This window comes from Tenrec ecaudatus, chromosome 1 (genome assembly GCF_050624435.1).
Source record: "Tenrec ecaudatus isolate mTenEca1 chromosome 1, mTenEca1.hap1, whole genome shotgun sequence".
Classification (NCBI taxonomy): domain Eukaryota; kingdom Metazoa; phylum Chordata; class Mammalia; order Afrosoricida; family Tenrecidae; genus Tenrec; species Tenrec ecaudatus.
This window is the reverse complement of record NC_134530.1, coordinates 50,624,410-50,647,774: the sequence shown is the minus strand read 5'-3', so window position 1 is coordinate 50,647,774 and position 23,365 is coordinate 50,624,410. Positions and strand designations below refer to the sequence as shown.

General features: G+C 39.5%; 1 protein-coding gene across 2 annotated transcripts in view; it reads left to right on the top strand.

The window, feature by feature from the left end:
* Window positions 1-23,365, top strand: part of WASF2 (WASP family member 2) — a 90,201-nt gene that overhangs the window by 14,529 nt on the left and 52,307 nt on the right. Inside the window, exon 1 of one of the 2 annotated variants that reach the window (XM_075552988.1) lies at window positions 15,412-15,435. The exons of the other annotated variant lie outside the window; for it this stretch is intronic. The gene's annotated coding sequence lies outside the window, so the exon portion shown is untranslated. Of the gene's footprint in view, window positions 1-15,411; window positions 15,436-23,365 lie in introns of those variants that run through there. 2 annotated transcript variants of the gene reach the window in all.

The window sequence follows — 23,365 nt, the reverse complement described above, 5'->3', positions numbered from 1 at the left end:
AGTACTCCCTCAATACAAGAATACTTTCTTCTATTATATTGGCATTTTATGATGCTCATTTTCCCGACACAACTGCTGAAGACGAAGCGGGTGAATAAGCAAATATGCTGAAGAAAGCTGATGGTGTCTGGCTATCAAAAGATATAGTGTCTGGGGTCTTAAAGGCTTGAAGGTAAACAAGCGCCATCTAGCTCGGAAGCAACAAAGCCCACATGGAAGAAGCAACGATGAAACATACTATTTTTCCTCTAGTTCCTAAATGCTTCCTCCTTCCCCACTATCATGATCCCAAATTCTACCTTACAAATCTGGCTAGAGCAGAGGATGTACACTGATAGAGTTAGGAATTGGAAACGTAGGGACTCCAGGACGGATGATCCCTTCAGGACCAGTGGTGTGAGTGGCGATCCTGAGAGGGTAGAGGGAGGGTGGGTTGGAAAGAGGGAACCGATTACAAGGATCTACATGTGACCTCCTCTCTGGGGGACAGACAACAAAAAAGTGGGTGAAGGGACCCAGACAGGACAGGGCAATATATGACAAAATAATTTATAAATTATCAAGGGTTCATTAGGGAGAGGGGAGCCGGAAGGGAGGGAAAAAATGAGGAGCTGATGCCAGGGGCTTAGGTGGAGAGCAAATGTTTTGAGAACGATGAGGGCAATGAATGTACAAATGTGCTTTACACAATTGATGTATGTAAGGATTGTGACTACTTGTATGAGCCCCTAATAAAATGATTAAAAAAAGAAAACAAAACAAATCCAAATGGAGGTGAAGAAAAGAACCATAAAGTCCAAAGCCCTGAATCCTCAGTGTGTTCTGAGGAGTGATGGAGGCCAGTGTCACTGTAGGTTAGTGAGCAGGGTGGCATGGTGTGTGATTACAGGGGTAGAGGAGTAGGACCAGATATTGCATAGTTTTGTAGGACAGTTGAGTTTTATGTATAGATTTTTAAATATAATGGGAAAACCCACTAAGAGTCCAGACAAGTTTTTCATGGAAGATTTCAAGCATATATAAAAGTAAAGAGAATGGTATGATGAATTATTTTGTATCTGCCACCCCAAGTCAACAATTTCAGTAATGATCAATTATGATTAAATGTTTTTCTTCTTGTAGACCCTTCCCTTATTGTTACTTTTTAGTTTGAAATTACCTTTTTAAAAACAATTTTTTTTGTGCCTTCCTCTCACCCAAGTGAATATAGATGTCTATCCTCTCATGAGTGATTTACCCACCCTTCTGCTTCCACCGTTGGTAACCATCAAAATAATTTTCTGTTCATGAAAAAATGTTTACTCGACTTAAAATAATGATCTTATGCAATAGTTGTCCTTTTGAGATTGAATTGTGATTTACCTCACTTAACATAATGCCCTTCATGTTTGTCTATGTTTTGTGGTATTTTTTCCCCCCGACTGTTAACAGTGTGATTTTTATTTTAAAATGTTATCAGGTCTGTAGGACTCCAGTAGTTTCAACACTAGAAATGAATGATTTTTCCTTATTTTAAAAACAGATTTTCTTGTGGTATTATTTGGATACAATAAATGGCATATATTTAACATTTGACAGGTTTTGACATGCACATACCACCATAGTTATGGAATGTGTCCTCTTGCCCCTGTGTAGCATAATTACTCCTGCCCCTACCTCTCTCCGTAGGCAACCACCGACCTGCATCTGTCATGTTTTTTAATCTTTCAGAATTTTCTTTCTTTTTTTCCTTTTTACATTTTTATTTTATTTTTTCCCCCAGAACTTTTTATAAATATACACTAGTGATCCCACCACCACAGTTAAGATAATGAATGTCTCCACTCTATGTAATACTCACTCTAGTTTTTTATGCTTTTTGGTCTGTTGGATTTGGGTCATTTGGGTTAGGATAATTATTTTGAGATTCATTTATGTTATTGCACCTGTCAATAACATGTTCCTTTTATTGCTAAGTATTAATTTATTATGTGACCATACCTCAATGTTTATTCATTCAACTTTTTGATAGACATTTGGGTTGTTTACAGTTTTTTGTTATTAACACAAAGTTTCATTCTTTTTTAAAAAATTAATAAATCTTTTTATTGGGGCTCATACAACTCTTATCACAATCCATACATACATCAATTGAGCAAAGCACTCTTATACATTCGTTGCACTCATCATTCTCAAAATTCACCTTCCACTTGGGTTCCTGGAATCAGCTCGGTTTCCCTTTTTTTCCCTTCCCCCTCCCTCCCCGCTCCCCCCTACACATAGTTTTTATGACCATTGGTGTACAAGTCTTTGTGTGGACATAGGCTTTCATCTCTCTAACTTTAAAATTTTAAATTGATATATCAGTCTCATACCATATAGCAGGTGTCTCAAACTTTTTAAACAGGGAGCTGGTTCATGTCCCTCAGACCCGTTGGAGGGCCAGACTGTAGTTTAAAAAAACTATGAAGAAATTCCTATGTACCCTGCACATATCTTATTTTGAAGTAAAAAAACAAATGGGGCAAAACCACCTGGCGGGCCTGATAAACGTCCTCGGCGGGCCGCAGTTTGAGGACGCATGCAATATAGTTGACCTTTTAGTATATTCTCAAGATTATTCATCCATCACCACTGACTAATTCCAGCGCATTTCATCCCTCTAGAAGGAAACTGCATACCCATGAGCAACTCCTCCCCATCTCCCTCTCTCTCTTCCCAGCCCTAGGCAAACCACTGATCAACATACTTCTACGGATTTGCCTCTTCTGGATGTTTTCTATAAATGGAAACACACAATATGTGGCCTTTTGTGTCTTAACCTTTGTCATTTAGCTCATTTCCAAGGTTTACCCATGCTGTAGCATGGGTCAGTACTTCACTCCTTTATTGCTAAATAACATTCCATCTTATGTATGTGCCACATTTTGTTAATCTCTTCATCTGTTGATGGTTACTTGGGTTATTTCCACTTTTTGGCTTTTGTGAGTAATGCTGTTAAGAATATCGTTGTTTAAATGTGCGTTTGAAATCTTGTTTTTAATCCTTTGGGTTTGAAATTCTGGGTAATATGGAAATTCTGCCCATCTGTCAGTTAGTTGTACTGTGATGGCTTGCATGTCACTATGATGCTGGCAGCTTTACTGCCAGTATTTCATATAGAAGCAGAATCACTTTACCTGGGATGGATAGATTTCAGTAGCACTTGCAGACTAAGACAGAGTAGGAAGGAAGCTGTGGCGGACTTCACCAGGCCTTTTCATCAATCAATGAAAAATCTAATGGGTAACAACAGAACATTATCCAATGTAGTGCTGGGAGTTGAGCTTCCCAGGTTGAGGGACGCAAACAACAATGACCATAAAGATGGCATAAGACCAGGCGATTTTATTCTTCATATATGCATAAGGTCGCCATGAGTTGGAATTGACTTGATGATAACCAATAACAACAACATTAGTAAATTTGTTTAGCTTTTTGAGGAACCACCAAGTCATTTTCCACATGTCTACACCGTTTTACAGTCTCACTCGCAATGTATGAGAATTCCGATAAGTTTTGTGCATCCTCCCTAGCATTTGTTGTTTTATTTTTCTTGTCTTTTTTGTTTAATAACTTTTGTTTAGCAACCTTGCAATTTGGGTTTGCATTTCCCCAGTGACACATAATGCTGGATATCTCTTCATACACTTAATGCCCATTTAAAAAACTTATTTGGAGAAATGTCTACTCAAGTCCTTTGTGCATCCTTATATCTTCTATCCTTAAGTTTTTTATATCTTCTATCCTTAGTAGATTTCCAACTATTTTCTTTCATTGTGTTGGTTATCTATCTTTTTACTTTTTGATAATGGTCTTTGCTAAGCTATTTTTTCATTTTTATGAAACAACTCTTTGTTGGGTTTGGATATCAGGATAATACTGGCTTCTTCTAAGGAGTTTAAAAGTATTTGCCATTATCATTATTTTTGAAGCAGATCCTAAACTTCATTTAATGTGTAAATATGTCAGCATATATCTTTAAAAGAAATAGCCCTATTGGTACATAGCTGTATTCACATTTTCATGCCCCGTTATCTTCAAATATCCAGTTAAAGCATTTCAAACAGGGACTTATGAGATTACTTCAATTTAAAAAATTTTAATATAGTAACTTCAAGGAGAATTAGATTAGCTGGGGGAAGGAATTGATTGAAACAGGTTGAATTGAATGAGCAGAAGACTATTGGAGAACCCAGGTAGTGATGGAGATTTGAATTAGGTTGGTGGCAAGAGAGGTGAACAGAAGGGGATATGTTTAGGGTGTTTAAAAATTAATATAAAAGCAATATTCTAAAATTATAGAAACCTTTATTAAACACACACATCAAAATGTGAAGCTGTTGTTTCTCAAAGAATCCTGCATCTATAGTCTATCCTTCTCTGAATGCGTTGATTCTATCTCTCTGACCTTTCCCTGAAGAATTCTTCCCTCTGATTAGCACCACATCAAAATAGCATATTAGTATCTTCCAGGGGGTCAAATCATGTTCCTTTTCTTTTTTAATGTTTCTTTTTACCTGTGTTTTGAGTTTGGGAAATAAAAAGTCTGAGCGGGGAGGGATGCAGAGAGCTGTTCAGTGGCTGGGGTCAGGTTTCCCAATGGCATTCTAAAGGACAGACAGTCCTTGCTACTCATGAAGAACGAACAGGTGAATTGGTGGAACTTTGCTGGCCTTCCTCCCCCCCCTCCCCCCGGTGCAGTTTTCAGCTTTCTTAATGTCTTCATAATAAACCCATGTTTGAGAAAATCAAGGCTACCCTTTTGAAATCTCAAAAAAGCCCCTGTGCCCCCAGAGTTGGCTCAGTCTTAAATTGAACTGACCCAGCAGATCCCTTTGAGGCCACTGATGGGACATTTCGTTTTGAGGCAAAATAAAAGTTAGCAAGACCAAGACAAAGCATGACCGAGAGAACTCTGTGCAGCTTTTCGCTGATTGCAGGGACATTTTAAAACAAGTTTTGTTTGGAATAACCCTGTCCTTGTATGAACTAGAACCTGAGTAGCAATACTTTTGGACTCTATTGTATTTTGGAGGTACAGCTAATAGGATTTGTTGATGGTTAGTGTAATGGTTACTTGTTGGGCTGCTCACTGCGAGTTCAAGAGTTCAAAAGCACCAACTGCTCTTCAGGAGAAAGTTTTCTACTCCCTTAGTCTCGGAAATTCACAGGGACAGTTCTTTCCTGTCCTATACAGGTGTCAGAATCCACTTGATGGCAGTGAGTTTGGGTTTTCTTCTTTCTTTTAAGATAAAGAAATCAAGAAGACAAGGACTGAGGTTTTCTTTCCTTCTGGAAACAACTTTTGTGACACAGCTAAGAGAAGTTCTTGTTCTCCTGCCTTCCTGATATGCCCTTCTTAATCTCTGCCTTGTCCTCTGACCTTGCTTCCCTTAACAATTTTGTTTGTATTGGACAGTCATCTATTCTCATGTCTTACCCAAATCTCTCTAGGACTGAGTTCTGGTTCCAGACTTGCATCTTGTGTGCACCTCTGACTTTACTTGGACTATCTTTTCAGGAGGCAGTGATTTGATAGCAGATTGTGCTCTTGCATGGGGGATGTCTTTACAGCCTTGTAGATTTCATACTTTGGAACCTTTCCCTAGTGGAGTGCATGTCTTTTTTTTTTTTTAAGGAGTGCATTTCTAAGTAAAATGCTTAGCATACCGGGGCAGCATTTTGTCTACCAGAGCCTTGACTTCTTCATAGAATAAAATGAGAAAATTAAGCTTATCTTTTCCATTCCTGCCCACCAACTTGCTGCTCTTCATCCTGACTCAAATATTCTATAGGTCTGCTAACATGCTAGACATTGGTGCCACTGTTCTCCCAGTTCACCCAGATGTAAAACCTTAGTTATTATCAACTCCATCCTGAATTTCCTATTTCTTTCCTTGCAAAGACCCTTTCAGTTCCTCGGTATCTCTCCCACTACTCTAGTTCTGATCTTTTGCCCTATTTTCCTACTTCAGCTTCCCTCACTAGCTCCATTCTGTTCCACTCTGTGTAGATGAGATGTATAACATCTTCCATATTTTATCACCTATAATCTCAGTGTGTGGCTTCTGCTCTTACTGACTAAAGTACAGACTGTTCCTTATATTCAAGAGTCTGTGGTCTGGCCCCAGCTTGCCTTTCCATCTTTGTCCCCACTGCTTTGGCCGTACATGTCTCATTATTTTCTGCCTCTCTGCTTCCGTTCACACGGTCCCTCTTTGATTTAATACCCCTTGTCTCTGTGTGTCCAGATCCTTCCCATTTTCAGGACCCTTTTCTGTGATGCCTTTTGTGAGTCCTTAACCAGAAGTACATTACTTAGGGTACTTAAATAATAGATTAGTTACTTTCCATTTTATCTTTATATATTTTATTCGTCTTTCCTATATGACTACTCTCCTGAAGCATAAACTGTTTCCTGTATTTTGGTGTCTTCTACCAATGTTATGACCTTTGCACTTAGTATTTATCAGTAAATATTTGTTAGTAAGATAATCTCTCAGTGTGTCCTAGAGGCAGAGAATTAGTTTGAAACGTCTCTAGAGCTTTAATTAACCCGATTTATTTTTTTAGATTTTGTAGTGTCCTTAGAAAAATGTATCTGCTTGTCTCATAAAATTATTATAGAAAAATTCAGCCATATACAGATGTAGAGCGGATAATATAATGAACCTCTGCATGCCCATCACTTGGCTTCCTTCCTTTAACAATTAACTCATTGTCAGTCCTTTTTTTCTTTTTTATTCTTTTATTGAGGGCTCATACAGCTTTTATCACAATCCATACATCCATCCATTGTGTCAAGCACATTAGTACATATGTTGCCATCAGTTTCAAAACATTTTCTTTCTACTTGAGCCCTTGATACCAGTTCCTAATTTTTTCTCCTTCCCTCCCCCATGTCCCCTTGCCTGTATTTAGACCTCTATAAGTGCCCTTTGCCTCCTAGTTCTTTCTTCTATTTCCTTTTACTTTCCTCTTGTCCCACCATCATGTTCAATCTTTATTTGGCTTTTAGTAATTCCCCTGGGCTACATTGCCCTCCATCAAGCCCCACCAGGCATCTTATATCCCCTCTTCACCATCGATTTGAGATCACTTGCTCATTGTTATCCCTGTTTCATCTATACTACCATTCATTCCTTCACCCACATTGGAATCTTTTAAAACACATCCCAGACATCATTTAAATTGCAATTGATTTTAGTACGTAACTATAAAAGATAAATATGCTTTTAAAAATAAAACTTGGCTAGGGTGTGGTACCCCATCAGATTGGACTAGAAAACACTCCTAAAGGTCAACAAACAGACCTTGAACTATTTACATGCTTTTCTTTGTCATTGGGTTTTTTGAGTGTGTTGTTGTTTTGTTTTCTTTTGTTGCTTTGTTTTGCTCTGTCTTTTTTATGCATATTATTATCTCTGCAGGTCGATCTAGATAAGATAGGTAGGATATACCATCTGGAGGAGAAAACAACGGGGCCCTGTCCTAGGGGACATGGGAGAGGGAGAGGCAGGGGAAAGGAAGTGGGTGTCAACAAACCCAGGGACAAAGAAACAAGTGATTCAAAATCAATGGCAAGGGAGGATGTAGGAAGCCTGGTAGGGCTTGATCAAGGGTAATGTAACAGAGGAATTACTGAAACCCGAATGAAGGCTGATCATGATAGTGGGACAAGAGGAAAATAAAGGAAATCGAGGAAGCAACTAAGAGGCAAAGGGCATTACAGAGGTCTAAATATGGGCATGTACATCTGTAAATATATTTATATATGATAATGGGGAAATAGATCTATGTGTATATATTTATAGGTTTAGTATTAAGGTAGCAAATGGACATTGGGCCTCTACTCAAGTGCAAGAAGACTGTGTTCTATTAACCTGGCATTCCATGATTCTCACCTTCCCGACATGATTGCTGAAGACAAAGCTGGTGCATAAGCAAACGTGGTGCAGAAAGCTGATGGTGTCCAGCTATCAAAAGAGATAGCATCTGGGGTCTTGACTTACAGACTTGAAGGTAAACAAGCAGCCATCTAGCTGAGAAGCAACAAAGCCCACATGGAAGCACACCAGCGTGTGTGATCACGAGGTGCTAAGGCATCAAAGAACAAAAAATCATATCATTGTGAATGAAGGGGAGTGTGGAGTGGGGACCCAAAGCCCATCTGTAGGCAACTGGACATCCCCTAACAGAAGGGTTGCGGGGAGGAGATGAGCCAGTCAGGTTGCAGTGCAGTAACGATGGGGCATACAACTTTCCTCTAGTTCCTAAATGCTCCCCCCCCCACTAACATCACAAATCTGGCTAGACCAGAGGATCCTCCCCCCCCCCCCCCACTATCATCCCAATTCTACCTCACAAATCTGGCTAGACCAGAGGAGGTACACTGGTACAGATAGGAACTGGAAATAGGGAATCCAGGACAGATGATCCCTTTAGGACCAGTATTGAGAGTGGCAATACCAGAAGGGTAGAGGGAGGGTAGGGTGGAAAGGGGGAACCGATTATAAGGATCTACATATGACCTCCTCCCTGGGGACAGACAACAGAAAAGTAGGTGAAGGGAGACATCAGACAGTGTAAGATAGTGACAGAATAATAATTTATAAAGTATCAGTGGTTCATGAGGGAAGGGGAAATGGGGAGGGAGGGGGAAATATGAGGAGCTGATGCCAGGGGCTTAAGTGGAGAGCAAATGTTTTGAGAACGATGAGGGTAACGAATGTACAAATGTGCTTGACACAATAGATGTATGTATGGATTTTAATAAGAGTTGTATGAGCCCTCAATAAAATGATTTTAAAAATATATATCAATGTGAATGAGGGGGAGTGTGGACTGGAGACCCAAAACCCATCTGTAGACAATTACACATCCCCTTACAGACGTGTCACAAGAGCAGAGCCAGTCAGGGTGCTATATAGCACCGATGAAACCTACAACTTTCATCTAGTTCTTTAATGCTTTCCACTCCACCCCCAGCTATCATGACCCCAATTCTACCTTACAAATCCAGCTAGACCAGAGGATGTACATGGTACAGATAAGAGCTGGAAACACAGGGAATCCAGGACAGATAAACCCCTCAGGACCAATAAGGAGAGTAGTGATACCAGGAGGGACAGAGGAAGGTGGGGTAGAAAGGGGAAACCGATCACAGGGATCTACATATAATCTCCTCACAGGGGGACTGACAACAGAAAAGTGGGTGAAGGGAGATGTCAGACAGTGTAGACATGACAAAATAATCTAAATTGTCAAGGGTTTATGAGGGGGCGCGGGGAGGGAGGGGAAAAATAAGGAGCTGATAGCAAGGGCTCAAGTAGAAAGCAAATGTTTTGAGAATAATAAGGATCACAAATGTACAAATGTGCTTGACACAATGGATGTATGTATGGATTGTGATAAGAGTCCTACCAGCCCCAAATAAAATGATTTAAAAAAAAGACTACCATAAATTAACAAGGAGGTCTTCAAAGGCAGATGGAGGGGAGCTGATATCAAGGAGTTCAAGAAAATATAAAATGTTTTGAGACTGACTGTGGTAGCAATTGTACAATACTACTTGATGTGATTGAACTATGGAATGTTATATATCTGTAAGAGCTCACAATAAAATGATAAAAATAAATCAATAAACGTTGTAACTGCAGTACCTTAAAACAAGCAAACTTAATAAATAAACCTTAATGACAGCAGATCATCAAATGCTCTGTTAATGTTCAAATTTCCACAATTGTTTTTCTTATTGTTCCTGCTTGTTATCCTACCGTCCATCCTTTCTAAGCATATGGTTTACTTGAATTTGGCTCCAAATAAGCTCTGTCCGTTGATTTGTTTTAGGTGACTTTCACGTGTCCTTTGGAGCCTTGATGGTACAATGGTGGAGTGCTTAGCTGCCTGCAAAGGGCAGCAGTTTGTGCTTGGTAGTGGCAGCTCCTTGGGATAAAAGACTGGGGATCTGTGCCCACAGCGAGCCCAGCCTAAAGGAGAAACCTTTTGGGCAGTTCCGCTCTGTTCTGTGGGGCACACAGGACTCTGTGGCACACAAGGAGTCTCAGTGACTCGAGGCTCTGCCTTATTAAAATGACTTTTCATCTTTTTGTTTTTCTCTTTTAGTTTTACTTTTTGTTGTTGCTGTGTTGTTTTAGAAACCAACTTGTTCTGTAATTGCCCCATTCTGGATTTTGCTAATTGAATTCCTATGATTTATTGATGTTCCTTTATCCCCTTGTAGTTCTGTAAGCTAGTTGTTGGGTCTAGAGCAGCATTGTCTAATAAAAATATGAAAGTCCAGATGAAATGAAAATTTTGGGTAGGAACATTAAAAAACATGTAAATTTAATTTTAATGATATACATTTGATTTAACTAATTGGATGCAAACTATTATCACTTTAACATCCATATGAAAAAATTTTTTTCATATAAAAATTATTGAGATGTGTTATGTTCTTTTTTTTTAATACTGAGTCTTTGAAATGTGGTGTGTATTGTACATTTACCAGCACATACAGTTTTGATTAGCCTCATTTCAAGTTCCAACAGTCACGTGGCTACTTCTGGCCAGCCCAGAGCTTGGCTTGCCCTGGATCAAGGTCCTTATTTTGTCAGCAGGACTGCACTTCCATCACCAAGTCCATGTCCAGGTTCCATCACCAGGTCCACGTGTCTCTTTTGGGGTTGCAAATAATATTTATCAAATGATGTTGTTAGTGCTATTGTCAGTCAGTTCCCACACATAGCGACCCTGTGTACAACAGAAAGAAACACTGTCCTGTCCTGCACCATCCTCGCAGTTGTTCCTGTGCATGAGTCATTGGTGTAGCCACTGTGTCAATAAGGGCCTGCGTTTCTTTCGCTGCCCCTTTACTATACCAAGCATGATGTCCTTCTCCAGGGACTGGTCTCTCCTTACATGTCCAAAGACCATGAGACGAAGTCTCACCACCCTTGTCACTAAGGAGCACTCTGGCCATATTTCTTCCAAAACAGATTTGTTTGTCCTTTTAGCAATTCATGATACTTTGATATTCTTCGCTAGCACCACATTTTAAATTCATGAATTCTCCGATCTTCCTTATTCATTGTCCAGCTTTCACTTGTCTCTGGGGCAGTTGAAAATACTCTGGCTTGAGTCAGGCATACCTTCCTTAGTTCTCAGAGTAACATTCTTGCTTTTCAATACTCTGAAGCGGTCTTGGTAACAGATTTACCCCATGCAACTTGTCTTTTGCTCTCTTGACTGCTGCTTCCATGAGCATTGGTTATGAATCCAAGCAAGACAAATCCTTGGCACCTTCAGTCTCCTCTCATGACGTTACCTTTCAGTCCAGCTGTGAGGAGTTTGTTCTTTCCGTTGAGGCACAGTCAGGACTTAAGGGTGCATTCTTAGATTTTTATCAGCAAGCGCTTGAGTCCTCCTCAACTTCTAGGAAGCAAACTTGTGTCACCTGCATATCACAGGTTATTAATAAGCCTTTCTCCAATCATTTTTTACAGTTTTATTAACACATAATCCATATATCATACAATTCAATAGTTGAGTCATATCAAGAATATGATAGATCATTACTCCAATCAATTTTAGAACAACTTTTTCTCTTTTTCATGGATAAATCGCTTTGAAAACAAGTTGTTTAATCGCAATCAGTTCAAATGCTCTCTCCCTCCTCGTGCATACATTGCTTGTTCCCCAAGCTCCTTCACCTTCTATCTCCCACCCCTGACTCCTACCTCCCTTCTAAATCCTTGCCTCAGTTATTATCTCTATGGCCTTTCTCCAATCTTGATGCCACATTCTTCTTTATATAATCCAGTTTGACTATTTTTGTAACGTACAAACTGAATAAATACAGCAGATGATGCATCCATGATGCACACTTTTCCTGATTTTTTTCCCCCCCGTTGGAGAAGAACCTCACTTTTCCTGATTTTAAACCATGCAGTATTCCCTTATTCTGTTTACAAAGTTGCCTTTTGATCCAGAAGCACAATGCAGTTTCCTGGAATTCCCATTCTTCTCAATCTATCCATAGTTTGTTATGATCCACACAGTCAAATGCCTTGGCATAGTCACCAAACACGATTTATGAAATATTAATACTCATATTCTATCATTTGTTCTTTTTTAGCTTTTTACTTGAGTAAAGGAAAATTTCCCCTCATCAGTATTTTGATTACCCTTAAGTTTGATAATGTAGGAGAAACAATAAAAGTAATTTACTTTTTTCTCTTTATCCTTTTATTACTAGTTTTTCAAATGATTAGTTGGCTCTCTGGGATACTCCAAAATTTTATTTCTCTTTTTTAAAACATCATTTGAACTTGTGATTTTAACATAGATGATGTGTTCCAATTTATTACAAATATTCTTACTTAGGTTCAAGTCGTTCCACCTCTGACCGACCATTGCCAGCCTTTTCAAGCTGACTCTGGATTCCTTTTGACATTGCTGCATAGTTGTTGATAGTGTTTTTTGCTTTCTGCTATAAGGTGTTTTAGACTCACTTGCATATTTTCTGTCCTTTCTGCAAAGATCTCTGGGTCTTTCTAGTGAGTTGTACTTAGAGACCACATTCTTGACTTCCTAATTGTGTAGATGAAAAAAAATTGAAACCCTGAGAAGAGGTGATTTAACCAGGTTCACAGATTTTGTAGCAGAATCTGGCATAGAACCCTCACCCCCTGGTTTTTATCTCTGTGTCATTGCCGTTCTGTCTTGCTTCCTCTACCTCATTTCTAGGCCAGGTGGTTTAACTACTTTTGAGCTCCTACTCTAGGTCATGGGAGTGAGGGGAATAGATTTTGTGGATGATCGTTGGAGGTACAATCAAACCTCATTAATTTGGGCTAATTGGGGGATATCCTAGTGAGAGTACTGTATGTTGTTTTTCTTCAGGAGCATCTGTTACCTCCGAGTTCATACAGGAACTGAATCTAGGCTAATAGTGTTAGTGGGTTATTTTGCCTAGTAGTGGTCCTAGTACCTGGTTTAATGAATAGCTGAGAATGATGTGCAATTTAACTTTAATTGTATGTAAATTAAACTCCTGAAATGCTTAAAAACAGCTCATTAAACATTTCTCCCTGTAATCTTATTTGCATCGTTTCTTTAGCTAGACTTTTCTTTATTAGAGAAGAGTAAACTTCAGCTCAGGTCTGAATTTATTTCAAGTTTCAATTGTATAGAGTCTACATTAAGAAAATACCTCCATAAAATTCTAAGAAGAATTTTTTAGAAAGTGCAAAGGAAGGGCATCAGAAAGCCAGACGTTTGGCAGTTTAGCCAATGAACACAGGTCTTTGCATCTATAAGTAAACTGGCAAAGAGCTTCCAGAATTTATATTCACTTACCTCAGAAGTAATGTCCCTTACAGTTTACTGTTGCCTACTGGCTCTGTGGCCCATAGTAATTCATTTGACTTCTCTTGGCCTTAATTGCCTCATCTGTAGGTAGTAAATGGGGACAGATGAGACTTTCTATTCCTGGAAGGAGTGACAGTCTCAGAAACTCACAGGAGCCGGTCTACTCTGTCCTGCCCGGTTGCTCTGAGTCAGAATCCACTCAGTGGCAGCAAGTTTTGTTTGTTTGAGAGAGGTGATTAAAACTAAAAACTCAACAAAATGAACAGACAGATTCGGAGAAATTTATTTTATTTTTGAAATTTAAAAAATTTTAAAGATCATTGTATCAGTGGCTCTTATGACAATCCATACATCCTTTACAATCTGGCTAGACCACTGGTACAGATAGGAACTGGAAATACAGGGAGTCCAGGGTGTATGATCCCTTCAGGACCAGTGGCGATACCAGGAGGGTGGAGGGAAGATGGGGTAGAAAGGGGGAACCGATTACAAGGATCTACATATAACCTCCTCCCTGGGGGACGGACAAAAGAAAAGTGGGTGAAGGGAGACGTCAGACAGTGCAAGATATGACAAAATAATAATTTATAAATTATCAAGGGTTCATGAGGGAGGGGGAAAATGAGGAGCTGCTGATGCCAGGGGCTTAGATAGAGAGCAAATGTTTTGAGAATGATGAGGGCAGTGAATGTAAAAATGTGCGTTATACAATTGATGTATGTATGGATTGTGTAAGAGTTGTATGAGCCCTAATAAAATGATTTAAAACAAAAAAACCCCATAAATCAGTTGTTTCAAGCATATTGGTACATTTGTTGCCTGCATTATTTTCTAAACTTTTACTTTCTATGTGAGCCCTTGGTTTCAGCTCCTCTTTTTAACTTCCCTCTGCCCCTCCTACCCATGTGACCACTTGATAAATTATAAGTTATTTTCAAATTTTATACCAACTGGGAGAAAATTTGGGGTTTTTAGGAACCATATGATAAGTTTAATATACAGAATATGAGGGGTACCAAGAAAACCCCTGGAATTGTACAGGACAAAGCAGAGCTTTTATAGTATGCATGTTTCCCACTTGGTGAGCATCAAGCAACTTGTTGTGAGTTAGTGCATCCAGTAGCGTCGCCTGGGGAGTTCTCTATAGTCACAGTGAATTTTTTCATAAAAGCAGTTTTGCCCACACCTTATTTTTGAGATGGCCGATTATTTATTTTAAATCATTTTATTGGGGGCTTGTGCTACTCTTATCACAATCCATACATCCATACATCGTACCAAGCACATTTGTAGATTTGTGGCCCTCATCATTCTCAAAACATTTGCTTTCTGCTTGAGCCCTTGGTTTCAGCTCCTCATTTCCCCCCACCCTCCCCACCCTCCCCCTCACAAACCCTTGATAATTTATAAGTTATTATTATTTTGTTCATGTCTTACACTGTCCGACGTCTCCCTTCACCCACTTTTTTGTTGTCCGTCCCCCAGGGAGGAGGTTATATGTAGATCCTCATAATCGGTTCCCCCTTTCTACCCCATCTTCCCCCCACCCTCCCGGTATCGCCACTCTCACCACTGGTCCTGAAGGGATCATCTGTCCTGGATTCCCTGTGTTTCCATTTCCTAGAATTGGGATCATGATAGTGGCGGGGAGGAAGCATTAAAGAACTAGAGGAAAATTGTTTCATTGTTACTACACTGTACCCTGACTGGTTCACCCCCTCCCCATGACCCTTCTGTAATGGGATGTCCAGTTGCCTATAGGTGGGCTTTGGGTCCCCAATCTGCACTGCCCCTCATTCACAATGATATGATTTTTTTGTTCTTTGATGCCTAATACCTGATGCTTTCGCCACCTCGTGTTCACACAGGTTGGTGTGCTTCTTCCATGTGGACTTTGTTGCTTCTGACCTAGATGGCTGCTTGTTTACCTTCAAGCCTTTAAGAACCCACATGCTGTATCTTTTGATAGCCGGGCATCATCACCTTTCTTCAACAAATTTTCTTATGCAACCATTTGTCTTCAGACATTGTGTCTGGAAGGTGAGCATCATGGAATGACAGTTTACTAGAACAAAGTGTTTTTGCATTGAGTGAGTACTTGAGTGGAGGCCCAATGTCCAATTTAAAAGGACAACATGCAGCTGTGTAATTTTGTTTATTGGTCAGGAAAAATGTTGCATAAACTGCTGTGATGTTCAACACAGCTTATAAGGAGAATGCTATGGGATAAACTCAAGTGTACGAGTGGTTTTCTCGTTTCAAAAAAGGTGAAATGTCGATTGATTACAGACCTCATTCTAGATGCCCACCAACTTCTCGAACAGATGAAAATCTTGACTTGTGCATTAGAGTTAATTCTACCAGGTCAGACTGTTAGCCTACATTTTAATTTAGAGGTTCTGAAAAGATTGTATAACAGCGTGTGACCAAAAAACCTTATCTGTGGCAGATGGGACTGGTTTTGTCACCATGACATACCATGACATTGCACTTGTTCACGTAACCATCTCAGTGTGCCAGTTTTTGGTGAAAAAAAGCATTCCTCTCTTGCCCCACGCACTTGACTCACCTAATCTACTTCCTTGCGGCTTCTTTTTGTTTCTGTGAATGAAGAGGGACAGCGAGTTGACGACATAGGAGAGGTAAAGAAAAAAACGGGAGGTGCTGTCAGCCATCCAAACAGATGGGTCTGAAAAGTGTTTCCAAGAATGGAATTGCAGATTTGACATTAAGTGTAATGGAGAGTACTTGGAAGGTGATAAGATTGTTTTGTTAAAAAAAATTACACAGCTTTGAAAAAAATTCCAATTTTTTTGGGAGGGACACCTCCTCATATATAAACACTTCTACAGCTTAGCAGCAAAAAGACAAACAACCAGTCTAAAATTGGAGAAAGAACTTGAATAGCTATTTCACCAAAGAGGATGAGATGCCTGAAAAAATGCAAGAAGTCAAATAAAATTGAAACCTCAAATAGAACCCCTGCTATTCAGTCACCTTAAAGGACAAGGTAGAATTTCCCCATAGGATTTCAAAGGCAGTAAATCTTTATGGAAACTGATTGTGACACCCCATTCATAATGGAGCACCCAGTGGGTTCCACTAACCTACTGACTTCCACTGTCAGCTTTTACCACTGTGTCACCATGGCTCGCTCATTAGTCATTAAACCAAAACCCCAACCATTGCCATTAGGCTTTGAACAGCTGATATGTACAAATGTGCTTGACATAATTGATACCTGGATTGTTGTAAGGGCCCCCCAATAAAATGATTAGATAAATAACAACCCCCAAATGTCCAGCTTCTCCCAAATTACTGTAGCACTCCATCATTTCTCATCCCAACTACTCTCCCTTCGCAGAGTACTCATCCTTCCATCTTTGGGTTCAGTACCTTGCTATAACACCTCACAGGACTCAGAAGCTATCCTAACAGGTATGCGGCTTATTGGAAAGTAAACAATTAACTTCAAGGTAACATGAACAACTCAGGAGACTGGTTATACTTCGTCATTGAGGACATCTGCCACCAATACAGGTCTCAGCTTCTTCTCCCTGTGCCTGAAAGTGGGCATGTGCTTTTTGGCTGTGCCTGCCTGCAAGTTGGTTCTCAGTCAGGCCTCTGCCATCAGCCTGTCTGGACCTGTCTTGGGATCGCAGTTGAGCAGGTGTTACAGCTCTTATGACTTCATCATCAAGTGTACCCAGAAGCACCCACTCAGCAGCAAGCCTCCTGATTGCAGGCACTCAGTTCTTGCTCTGTGAGTTAGGAAGCCCACTGCAGCTGTCTCACACTGGTCTGATTTTTGCCACTTGTACCATCTCTCATTATCTCCATCTTTTATAGCTCTTAACATCTAGGTGTAGGATATTCTCAGTGCAGGGGCCCCAGACTTAAAGGATGTCCTCCGCTCCAGGTTTTTCTTGATGGTTTTATAGTGAGGTCCCCTCAAGCTCAGCCCCTTTGTAAATCTAGTCATTCCATCAAGACCACATGTGGATCAGTGTCCTGGGTAGGCATAAGCGGTTTATTTGCATAGTAAACTGTTCAGTCCCTTTTCAAGACTGTGGCCTGGCAAAGCATCTCGGCAAAACTATAAACCCAGGACCAGAAAGGCCACATATAAAGAATAACTTAAGTTGCGAATTGAAAACGTCATCTATTTGCTAATTTCGATGTAAAATGGTGTAGCCATTGAAAAGACAGTTCCTGAAAGTTTAAATTGTAGAGCTGCCATATGATGACTCTCAATCCTAGATATAAACCATAGTGTTGAAAGCAGAAATATGTGTATACCATATTTGTTACAGCACTGCTCATAGTAACTAAAATGTAGAAACAACCTAAATGACCATCCATAGATGAATGGTTGTGGTTATACATGCACACAATGGAATATTACTCAGCCCATAAAGAGAAATGAAGTCCTGATACATGCCACAACATGGGCAGACTTAGAAAACGTTAGGCACTGTGAAGTTGGTTCCAACTCATAGCAACCCTACACAACAGAATAAAATTCCACCAGATCCTGCGCCTTCTTCACAATTGTACTTGTGTTTGAGCCCATTGTTGCAGCCACTGTCAGTCCATCTTGTAATGCAGCACGTTTTGCTGGTTCCGTGAGCACTGATTGTGGATCCAGGTAAGATGAAACCCTTGACCACTGCAGTCTTTTCTCCATTGATCATGATGTTCCCTATTGGTCCACTTAGGAGGATTTTTCTTTACTTTGAGTGGTAATCCGTACTGGAGGCCGCAATCCTTGATCTCCATCAGCAAGTGCTTCAAGCCCTCCTCTCTTTCAGCAGTGAAATAACTCAGTTACAAAAGGACAAATGTGAGCCCACTTACACTTATGAAATAAAGCAAGTATGTAGAGACCAAAGGTAATTAGTGGTTACCACGAGTAGAAAAGAGGAGGGTATTTGGAAAATGTTTGTGGTAACAATTGTACAATTTTGCTTAACATGATTAAATTATGGAATGATATATATGTATTAAATCCGAATTAATTTTTTTCTAAAGAGGAGGGTAAGGTGTGACAGCCTTTGCTTACTGGCACTGAGTTTCTGTTACTGATGATGAAATAATTTGGAAACATAATGATTGTGTAATGTGAACATAACCAATGTCACAGAATTGTACATAATAAAAATTTTGAATTGGCAAATGTTTTGGTATGTATGGGGGCTAGGTAAAAAAGCATTGCTCTAAAATTATAGAAACTTTATTAAACAAAAATAGCAAAATTAAAGTTATTGCTTCTCGATATATCCAACATCTAGGTCTATATCCTTCTGAAGGTGGTTCCATCTCTATAGCCCTCCCTGAGGCATTCTGCCCCTTTTCATATTTGCACCACTTCCAAACAGCCATTTTGACATCCCAAAGGACTCAAAACATAATCCTTTAAGTGTTCTTTGAGTTTTGGGAACAAAAGGAAATGTGAAGGACAAGATTAGGTTTTGAAGGGGCAAGATCTAGTTTCCCAATAAAAATTTCATAGGGCAGCCCTGGCTACCCTCAAAGACTAAGCAGCCAAATTGTGATGAAAAGAAATTCCTTAACGTACCTTTCCTGCTCTTTCACCAATAGCGTTTTCTTACAACTTGTTCATAATAAGAAACAAAACTTCTTGATAGTAAGCCCGGTGATGGAGAACATTTATCAATGTTGCTCCTTTGAAATCCCCAAACAGTTGCCATACCACTATCTGAGCTGACTTTTCTGCCTTTCAGCAGTTCCCTTGGAAGCCACTGTTTTGATTGGGTGTTTTTTTTGTTTTTTTTTTAAAACATTTTATTAGGGGCTCATACAACTCTTATCATAATCATACATATACATACATCAATTGTATAAAGCACATCTGTACATTCTTTGCCCTAATCATTTTCTTTTTTTCTTTCACCTCTTTTCTTTTTTTACATTTTATTAGGGGCTCATAAAACTCTTATCACAATCCATACATATACATACATCAATTGTATAAAGCACATCTGCACATTCCCTGCCCCAATCATTCTCCAACCATTTGCTCTCCACTTAAGCCCTTTGCATCAGGTCCTCTTTTTTTCCCCCTCCTCCCTTTTCCCCTCCCTCATGTGCCCTTGGTAATTTATACATTGTTATTTTGTCATATCTTGCCCTATCCAGAGTCTCCCTTCCCCCTCTTCTCTGCCGTCCATCTCCCAGGGAGGAGGTCACATGTGGATCCTTGTAATCAGTTCCCCCTTTCCAACCCACTCACCCTCCACTCTCCCAGCAATCGCCCCTCACACACTTGGTCCTGAAGGTATCAGCCACCCTGGATTCCCTGTGCCTCCAGCCCCCATATGTACCAGTGTACAACCTCTGCCCTATCTAGCCCTGCAAGGTAGAATTTGGATCATGGTAGTTTGGGGGAGGAAGCATCCAGGATCTGGGGGAAAGCTGTGTTCTTCATCGGTACTACCTTCGCACCCTGATTGACCCATCTCCTCTCCTAAACCCCTCTATGAGAGGATCTCCAGTGGCCGACACTTGGGCCTTGGGTCTCCACTCTGCACTTCCCCCTTCATTCAATATGGTGTGTGTGTATATACAACCTGTGTTCATCCAGGTTGACTGTATACACACACACACACACACACACACACACACACACATATACATATCTTTTTTTTTTTTTTTTTGCATGATGCCTTATACCTGGTCCCTTTGGCACCTCATGATCGCACTGGCTGGTGTGCTTCTTCCATGTGGGCTTTTTTGCTTCTGAGCTAGATGGCCGCTTGTTCACCTTCAAGCCTTTAAGACCCCAGACACTATCTCTTTTGATAGCTGGGCACCATCAGCTTTCTTCACCACATTTGCTTATGCACCCATTTGTCTTTAGCGATCCTATCATGGAGGTGTGCAGCCAGTGATACGATTTTTTGTTCTTTGATGCCTGATAACTGATCCCTTCGGGACCACTCGATCACACAGGCTGGTGTGTTCTTCCATGTGGAGGGTGGTTTGTTTTTTAAGATACCCTAATGAGGACAAGACAAATGCATTACTGAGAGAGTCTGTTTGTCCCACGCACTGGTTGAAAACACATGTTCCAAACGGTTTCTGTTTGAAATAACCCATATATGTCAATTAGAGTCCTAGCAGCAATACTTTTTTACTTGTGCATATGTGTTTCCTCTTGTAGTTTTTGACACACACATACACAATTGAGAATTGCATGTATATTTTTAATCTTACAGACTGTAATATTCAAATCAGCTAATCAAATGATATATTTATTGAATTAGTGAGAAATGGTAAAAGTGCTTTTTAAGCAGAAGCTTTGTGTGACAGTATTATTAGAATGTATATTACTATGGCTTCGATGCACTAATATACACTAATGATTAGACATACGGCAGCAGGAGGAGGAGATTCATGAACTTTGTAGCTGTTTCATTGCAGACCTATAGCTTTCACATTTGAAGTACCACTGACTTCAACTTGTTTTTTATTGCCTACTACCATTACTAATCTGAGGATGTTGAGTTACAAGAAAGGTTATATTTAGTATACTATGCTTAAGAAATGCTGGCTATATATAATATATTTTATAGAGGTTTTCATAAAAATAGTGTCTAAAGAGTTACTTCCTGTGTTCATCCAGGTTGACTAGAGAAACAAATTCATAGACACTCATGTGTAAAGAAAGAGCTTTCTATAAAAGAGTAATTGTATACTAAGAAAACATTCCAGCCCAGTCCAGATCAACCCATTAGTCTGGTATTAGCCCATATATCCGGTACCCGTCTGTAAATTCCTCTTCAGATTCACATAACACATGCAATTACACTGAGTGCAGGAAGATCACAAGCCCATGGTGAAAAGTGTTGTGGATCCAGTGGCAGTGGAAGCATCTTAGTACTGGTGTGGGTCTCCATGTGGCTTCTCCTGCTCCAAGGCTCTGGGTGCCATCAGCTTAGCTCCATGTGGCTTGTCAACAGGTACATCTCATGGGGAGACAAGCAGAGAATGTGTCCCGACTCCAACAAGCTATTTATCTCCATAGCACCTCCAAATGAGGTCGTCAAGCTATGACCCGATTGACAGGCTAAACTCCACCCTTTCACTCTTCATAGTCTCAAATTGGCACCAGATTATCTTACAGTTCTACCTTACGTGGCAAATGTCATTTCCTCAAAGAAGTTGGCATTTGCATTATGCTAGCTACTGTTCAGAATTTTAAGTATATATATATATAAAGTGTATATTTACTCTTCTTTTGTCCAGCTTACAGATGGGAAAACTGATGTGGTAGGACATGATCACTACTTTATTATAATTGAATTTTATTTACCATGGATTCTTGTTTATATAGTACGCAAGCTTTTTCTCTTCTATCAACAGATTTCAGGGTTATATACATTTTCATCTTTTGCATTTTGCTAATTGTTTTGCTTCCTTCCAGCCCACCTGGGGAAAAAATCTTTGTCAAACTTCATTTCCTCTAAATCTAAAAAAAATACCAGCAGGAATTTCTCAAAAACATATTTACTCAAAAATATATATTGACATTTAAAACCATAAATATGAAAGCATCTTTATTATAACATGATTTCTACAAGGAAAGGAGTTGATAAGCGCATCTGAATTTAGACTAGAGTGGCAGAGGACTACAACTGCCATCAGCGCCCCACAGATAATTGGCATCCAGCCTTGTGGTATGGTACTAGAGCTGTGCTGATGTTTGTTAAAAGAATTATGCCAATCTAGAACCCAAAGGCCTTGCTTATCATTCATTGCATCTGGTGGTCAGGTAGTTTCCATTGCCGTTCTTCTTCTAATGTTGTATTTATTTACAGTAACATGTTCCTAGAGCTATATCCAATTAAAAACCTTATCCTTTGTTGGTGGAAGACTAGTACTTTTGGGGAAATCTCTGAATAAGTTTTTAAAATATCCCAGTGTAACTTGGTATGGATTTCTTTTTAATAAAACTACCTCTTTGCTTTCTCATACAATATATATTTAGTCAAGTACATACTCACTAGGGCAGGACGGGGGTGGGACAGGGCAAGGATGTTGAAATTTAAATTGGTTGTTTCCCTTCTAATTAGCAATGTGATATAAAGTTTAGAGGAGTGTATTAAAACAAATGATTAGCATAAGTTTGGGGTTTGTTTGTTTTTTTAACCATGGAAATGCCTTCTCCCCCTCTCAAATCATTACATGTGCTTATATTATGAATAGAGACATTTTGTTTTTTAAAACTATATTTTGTAATTCACAGCCATTACATTTTTTATTTATCTTGATTTTTAAAAGAATACGGTTAATAACACTATTTAAATATATAGGCATTTTCCCCCATCTAGTTTCTTGAATGAGAATGGCTTATGCAATGATCAATTTTCACTTAATATAAAATATCTGTTTTAAAGACAATTACAAATATCATCCAAGTTAGCCATGTATTAATCAAAATCAATTTTGAAAATAATAAAACACCTGATGGCTTGAGTGATCCTTTTTATTTTTTTAATTTGATTCCAGAAGGTAAATATTTTTGAGAATGCATGTGCAAAGAACTACAATAGATACACTTGCCCCTGTCCAAAAGTGGCTTATATTCTAGAAGCACAGGGACATGTGGAAATGTTACAATATTGTTAAATTCTACATCTTTATTTCTGGGTCCTTATCTCGCCATTACTCTGTTCTTCTAGCCTTTATTCCATAAAACAATAAATGAATAGAAAACTTGGCACAATGGTTAAGCGCTTGGCTGCTAATAGAAAGGTCAGTGGTTCTAACCCATGAGCAGTTCCAAGGGAGGAGAAAGACCTGGCAGTCGGCTCCCAGAAAGGTTATAAACCCGGGAAGTCCTGTTTAACAGTTCTTATCCATCTTAAAGAATCACCATGCTTCATCAGAATCCATTGACCTGCAAACAGCAACACAGTAATTACATACATTTAACCTTAAGCTTTAG